Below are 7,632 nucleotides of genomic sequence, written 5' to 3'. Positions count from 1 at the left end.
TGGGGCAACTAACCTTGAGTGCCGCAACTACAGAGCCCATGTTTCCTGGAGCCTGGGCGCCACAACTGAGACCTGACACAGCTGAAAAAGGAAAATTTAAAAAAGTCAAATCAGGACTGAATGAATTATATCTCCAGAATGAGAAGCCCACTGAGTGCCCAACATCAGTCAGTTCAGTCATTCAGCCATGTCCGACTCTGCGATCCCATGGACTGCACCCTGCCAGGCTTCCTTGTCCATCACTATCTCCCAGAGTTTGCTCAAACTCAAGTCCATTGAGCCAGTGATGCCATCCAACCATCTCATCCTCTGGTGCCCTCTTCTTCTGCCCTCAATCTTTCCCAGCACCAGGGTCTTTTCCAATGAGTCGGCTCTTTGTATCAGGTAGCCAATGCATTGGAGCTTCAGCTTTAGCATCAATCCTTCCAGTGAATATTCAGGGTTGATTTCCTTTAGGATTGACTGGTTTGGTCTCCTTTCAGTCCAAAGGACTCTCAAGAGTCTTCTCCAGCACCACAGTTCAAAGGCATCAGTTCTTTGGTGCTCAGCCTTTTTTTATTGTCCAGCTCTCACATCTGTACATGACTACTGGAAAAATCATAGCTTTGACTATACAGACCTTTGTAAGCAAAGTGATGTCAACAGTGGATGGAAAAGAAATCAGATATTTCAGCTTGTTGAGTAAATAGAGAAAGGTTACTAAAACCTTCTAAGGGAAAAAGCAATTAAAATTCAAAGGAACAGTTGTCAGAATGGTACCATGCTTCCTGTCAGGCATTCTGGAAGACAGCAGAGGAATGCTTTCGAATTATTTATGACCTATAACTTTATGAATTAGTCAAATTGTTAATTCAGTAATGTAAGCATGTTTTTAGACGTGCGAAATCTTAAAAAATTTTACTTCCTACCTATGTACCCCTTCTCAGGAAACGACCGGAGGATGTGGTATGCCAAAATGAGACAATAAATCAAGAAACAAGAAGACATGTGATCCTGGAAACAGGATATTCAACAGAGGTGAGAAGTGAAGAGAATTCTCACGATAATGATGAAATCCTAGGGTGACATAACCTGGCTGCAGGCCTTCCAGAGTAATCAGTCAGCACTGGGGCAGGAGGACAGAAGGCCCCATAAGGGATGTCTCCAGGAAATTAGACGAAATTAACATAGGAAATATCTACACTTTTGGTGATGGTAGAAAAAATTCATTATAGGGACCTGGAAATCTAAGTGTGCACCCCCAAATTTTTTTTTTTAATTAATGATTAACTCCATGAAAAAAATAGTTTAAAAAACTGAAAACCAAAGCTTAATCACAATAGACTGGCTTGGCTGTGGATAATATTTATGGAGACGTAATTGTGTCAACAGAGTATGGAGGCTGGTCTCCATCAACCCGCACACTTCAGGCTTTCTTCCTTGTAGATTGCGGTCCAGTGCTCTTTGTTCCAGCTGTCTGGGGCTTCTTTTGTTTAAATGGGAATCAAGTTGATTAAATGCAATTAATATCAGTACATTAATAAACTAATTAAAGAATTAAAATATCAGTTAAGTGCATCTAAGCAAAAGGCTATGGACGAAAGTATACACGCACACACATTTTTTTTTCCTTTTTACACTAAACACCTGGAAAAGATTATCTAGATTTAAACTTGTGCTCTAATTTGAGACTGTTGATTTACCCAAACAACAGGTCATAGTGTATGTCCAACCTTCATCCCATTAATAGGGAATTAAGTTGTGTATATTTGAATCTGTTATATGTTAGACTGACCTGTGACACATGGTAAATTTTTTTCTAGTTCTGTTTTAATTTTTTCCACTAGACTGTGAGTAGTTTGAGGGCAGGCTCTTGTTCTTTCCTCTGTAAGGTTCTGGCACTTAATACAGACCTTGGGTTTTTTTTTTTTAACCTACGATTAAGTCACCACAGAGACCACGGTTTGAGTTGATGAGCATGTCTAATATTTGCAGAGCATTCAGTTGTTCACCCTGCACTGTTGTATCTGTCTGCCCCACACCAAGGCTGGTGTTTTTATTATTCTCTCTTCTCCCCTCTCATTTTTTGGAAGAGGACCTGAGTTTCAGAGAGTGCCTTCCCTAAGGTCACAGAAGTCAGTGTTGGACCCCCTAGCAGAACTCAGATCTCTAATGATGCATTAAAAAAACACTTAAAAAAAATATGGTTTAAATTACCATCAACCATTTTTAAGTGTATAGTTCAGTAGTGTTAAGTATAGTCACATGGTTGTGGGTTATGGCTCTCTAGAACTTACTCATCTTGCAAAACTGAAATTCTATATCCATTGAACAACTCTCTACTTTCCCCTCACCCATCCCTGCCCCTGGCAACCCCCATTCTACTCTGTGTCTCTATGAATTTGAGCACTCTAGATACCTTCTGTAAGGGAGTCACACAGTGTGTGTCTCTTTGTGATTGGCTCATCTCACTTAGCATATGTCCTCGAGGTTCATCCATTTCCTCCCTTGAGGCCAAACAATATTATGTTGTATGTAGCACATTTTATTTATCCATTCATCCATCAGTGGACACCTGGGTGCTTCCATCTCTTAGCTATGTAAGTAATGCTTCTATGAGCATGGGTGTATATATATCTCTTTGAGATCTTGCTTTTAGTTCTTTTGGATATATACTGGAAGAGGGATTCTAGTAAGACATTTTTAAAATTCTCCATCTCATTACAAAAATGATTTGAGGACTTCCCTGGTGGTCCAGTGGTTAATCCACCTGCCAATGCAGGGGACATGGGTTCAGTCTCTGGTCCAGGAAGATCCCACATGCCTTGGAGTAATTAAGCCTGTGGGCCACTACTGCTGAGCCCAAGCTCTAGAGTCCATGCTCTGCAACAAGAGAAGCCCCTGCAGTGCCCGCACACTGCAACTGGAGAAAGCCCACAGGCATCAGTGAAGACCCAGCCCAGCCAAAATTAAATGCATGAGTGAGTGAACAAATACAATTTCAAAAAATGATTTGAGGCCATTGTCTCGGCACCTTCTTAAGTATATATATATATATATATATGTTTTAAAAAGGTTCTGAATTTTGAATGAATGAAAAAAGGGCCAGAGAAGAGACAACAGAAAGGAGTGGCCTAACAGAAGTCTGGTGGGATCAAGTTTTTTATCTTTACCCTTGGGAAGTAGCTGCAAATAATTAAGACCCACCAGCGGTAGACTGGAGTGGCCATGGCCTTTTTTTCTCATCTACACTAACATCTCCAAAACATTCTCAAAGTTGCATCCAAACAGAATAAGCCCTATGCATATGAAAGAGTCACAAAGGAGGGATTCCATATTCATGATGCCTGGTGTGTATGGGGGTAGGTATACAAACTCATATTCTGGAACTGTCATGGGACCTTCATAAAAGATCTAGTCAGAGTAGGGACAGAGGTAGAGTGTGTTGGTCAGAAGACTCTGCTCCAAAGACTGATGTCAGATCTGATTTTTCAAGAAAAGCTGGATAGAACTGAAACTTAACACTGTAAATCAACTATATTCCAATAAAAATTTTTTTAAAAGGGAAAAGCTAGAAATCTGAACTTTGATGTGCAATTTGACTTTTAAAAACTGGCGTTAAAATTTTCAAAAAGTTTTAAAGATATTCTGAATGTCAAAGACAAAAATGCAAGTTTGCAACCTCTGGTGTGTGGTAGTGTGGAGCATTGATGATATTGACCTCTGGGGAAGAATTAGGTCTGGTTTGGTTGACCAGATCAAATGCTACACTTGCAGAAACTCTGCCCTTCTATCATTGGATAGAACTTAATGTGCTGCAGGCAGAGAGGAAATGGCCTAAAATGAACCATTAAGTTCTACTGGTAGCATATCTGTGCCAGTCAGATAGGAGAGCTCCCGGTTTCGCACCGTTTCTGTGATATTCAGTTGTGCCTACTTCACAGAACCATTGTAAAAGTAAAACGTCACAGAATTGGAAAGGTGTCAAATTTTTTGTAAAATGTAATGCAGGTGCTACTGGGATAATTATCTTGCCACGAAGAGCTCAGAAGAGTGTAATGTTTTGGGAACAGTGACAGCGTCCACAAAAGCTGACCTAGGAAGGAGATACTGGGAGCCAGCTCTGGCTGGAAGAAAGGAAGAGGAAAGAATGTGTCAGCCATTCTGCTCTGGTGGGTTTGAGAAGGAGGCAGAATACTGATCTTTTCTGCAAGTGGTGTTGGGGAGTCAGTGTGGAGTTGAGAAACACACATGGCCATAAATGGTGTGATCCTGCTCCAAAGAGCTGAGCTAACGCCTGGGTTTCATGAACCTCACACTGCAAGTTTCAACTAAAATAAACTTCTGACCTTTCTGTCAGTTCCCTAGCATAAGTCAGAGTTTTATACTCTATAGACTATTTCAGGGACTTCCCTGGCTATCCAGTGGTCAAGACTCTTGATTTCACTGTGGAGAGGCACAGGTTCGATCCCTGATCCAGGAGCTAAGATCCTGCAAGTTGCACAGCATGGCTGGGGAGGTGGGGTGGAAATGACTGCCTCATGTTCCCACTTAGAAGATTTGTACTGTTACTTCTATTACTTGAGAAAGTAGCCCTGCTTATTATTACTACTAATGATATTGCAATGTTAGTAACATTCCTATCATGCTTTGTAACTTACAAAGACCTTTCACTTGTGTTTTTCTCATCTTGTTTCCTGGTAACTCTGAGATTATTATTTCTCACTTTATGATAAGGAAACTGATGGTTTCCCATTGTCCTTTAGCTAAAGTTTAGAATCTTCAACGTGGCCTAAGTCCCACCCTAGCCTTGGCCTTCCCTTCCTCTCCAGAGCCTCTTTCACCACCTTCCCGGGAACTCGCTTTGTTCTAGCTGTTCTGGGTTTCTTTTGGTTCTTTCAATAGGTCAGGTTCTCTCGAGCCACAGGCCTGGCATTGCATGTGCTGTTTGTTCCATCTAGAACACTCTTCCCTGTCCTCTTTGCCTGGCTAGCATCTTTTGAGTCTCAGTTTAACAACATTTCTTCATGGGAGTCTTTCCTAAACATTGAGGCTACGTGGAACTTGCCAGTAACATCCCTTGTACCACCCAGCACTTCCCATTCCAGAGACTCATTCAGGACTCCGTTGGTGGCTCAGTGGTGAAGAATCCACCTGCCAATGCAAGAGACATGGGTTCAATCCCTGATCCAAGATCCCACATGCTGTGGGGCAACTAAGCCCCGTGTGCCACAGCTACTAAGCCCATGCTCTATAGCATGCGAGCCCCAGCTACTGAGTCCACCTGCCACAGCTACTGAAGCGCACTCGCCTAGAGCCTGTGCTCCACAGCAAGAGAGGCCACTGCAGCAAGAGGCCCATGCGCTGCAATTAGAGAAGAAGACCCTGCTTGCTGCAACTAGAGAAAGCCCACATAGCAACGAAGACCTGTGCAGCCAAAAATAAAAGCATAAATTATTCATTCAGTAGTTCTTGTTCCTGCTCTGTGCCTTGTATAATATACTTTTACTCTGAATGCTTTTGTAACGAGTCTGCTGTCTGGATTCCATGGCCATGGGACTAATGTCTCAGAACCTTGCCTTCTAGTCCAGTGCTGTGGGGCTTCTTCTGATATTACAATAATCAGGGTCCTTTGTGACCAAAAGGCACACCTCCTGCATCAAATAGCAGGTGGTGAGGTTGGAGCACAGTGCCACTGTATTTGTTAATGACTAGAAGAGACTGGTGCTGTTCTCACCTCTTCGGTTGTCTCTGTGATGCTCCTGTACCAGTGACCACCTTTGCCCAGCACCCTTTTGAGATAGTCAAGGGTGGATCACAGATGACAGGGACATTGAAAGCTACTCAGACTACTCCTGTCTCAGGTCTTGCCTTGGTTTGATGCACACAGGTGGGTCCTTTAGAGTTGTGTGGCACATTCGTTTTCCATATTGGAAGCAGTGAGGTACAGTTACCAAATTAGTGGTACAAGCACAGGAGTGGAAGTAACACAGTGGCCCAAGCTGGCGAGGCAGGCATCAAGCAGGAAAGCAGGGGCCAGTGGGAGGAAGTCACGGCCTTATTTCAACAGCTGCAGCAAGCTGACCTCCCTGTGGGTTTTCAAGCCAGCTATCTCTCTCCTTAGCACTGTCTTCGTGAAATCCATCACCATATACCTTCCTCAGTCCAGTTCGTGGTAATCAAAATGTGTGGCTAGATAGCCAGGCAGTGGTGTATAAGGTTGCAAATGTTAGTTCCAAATATAGTGCAGTTCACATTGCCAGTGAGGAAAGAACATTGAGTGAATTCATTACATGAACCACTTAAACTAACTGAACCCAAGAGCTTAAAGCCACATTCTTCAAATATGTACACTCCACAGAACTGGCACTTAGCGTCAGGCAGTCAGGCTGACGAAAACATTCGTGAACCAAAGAATCTAAACAAGGAAGATATTCTCAAGGTGTGCATTTGCCAATTGTTTCTTTGTTTTCCAGTCATCTTTGGTGGTGAGCTCCATGACTTAGAGCTTGACATCAGGGGTTGCAGGTGTATGCCTGGCACACTTAGATGCATAAGGCAAAGACTGAAACTCTGTGGCACTGGTTACAAAGGGGAACAGGCAAAGAGGGCACAGCCTGTCTTTGTACTAAAAATAATTAGATGCCTAGTGTATAAAAAAATAGCTGGAAGAATATGCCCCAAACTTATCTGGCAAGAATGATTGTCTTCAGGAGGTGGATTTATAAAAAGGGATAGTCATTCTCTGGGATGTTTTTTTTTTTTTTTCATTTCAAAATTTGGAAAATGGATATGTATTACATTTGTGAACAGAATTAAAATATTAAGGGGATACTTTGTTAGATGAATAGCAAATTGTTACAATGAGGTTGGTAAAAGCATGCATGCATGCAAAGTCACTTCAGTCCTGTCCGGTTCTTTGTGACCCCACTGCAGCCCATCAGGCTACTCTGTCCATTGGATTCTCCAGGCAAGAATACTGGAGTGGGTTGCCGTGCCCTCCTCCAGGGGATCATCACCACCCATGGATCAAACCCACGTCTCTTATGTCTCTTGAAATGACAGGCAGGTTCTTTACCACTAGCGCCACCTGGGAGGCCCAAAGAAGAGCATAGACTATCTAATTATTCTCTACCATACACAAAACACACACTTGCACATACTGGGTGTAGAACAGGGTGCTCAAATAGAACTGTCTTCGGCTATGGATATGATCTATATCTGTACTGCCCAACATGGCAGCCATGACTGAAGCGACTTAGCAGCAGCAGCAGCAGCAGCCATGGGTGGCTACTGAGCACTTGAATGTGGAACTTACTTTAAACTTAAATAGCTGCATATGGGAAACTTAAGTAGCTGCATATGGGAAACTTAAATAGCTGCATATGGCTGGTGGCTACAGTATTTGGACACACAGGTCTAGAACTTTTCATTTATAGGGAGCAAAGTGTCAGCAGAGGCAGGGAAAGACCAGTTTTGGTAGCCAAGAGATCTTCTGTAAGAATGCTGTCTATCCAGTGGAGATAGTCTTTTTGTTTCGAGGATGACATGAGAGGAGGCACTTTACACTTGTAAAGGCCACAGCATTAACTTCGTCCTTCTACATCCTTCGTAGTCTCCTGACTTTAAATGCTCCATTGATAGAAGAGCCAC

Source organism: Bubalus kerabau, chromosome 4 (assembly GCF_029407905.1).
Source record: "Bubalus kerabau isolate K-KA32 ecotype Philippines breed swamp buffalo chromosome 4, PCC_UOA_SB_1v2, whole genome shotgun sequence".
Classification (NCBI taxonomy): Eukaryota; Metazoa; Chordata; class Mammalia; order Artiodactyla; family Bovidae; genus Bubalus; species Bubalus kerabau.
The sequence above is the reverse complement of the archived record's forward strand: the minus strand, read 5'-3'. Positions refer to the sequence as shown.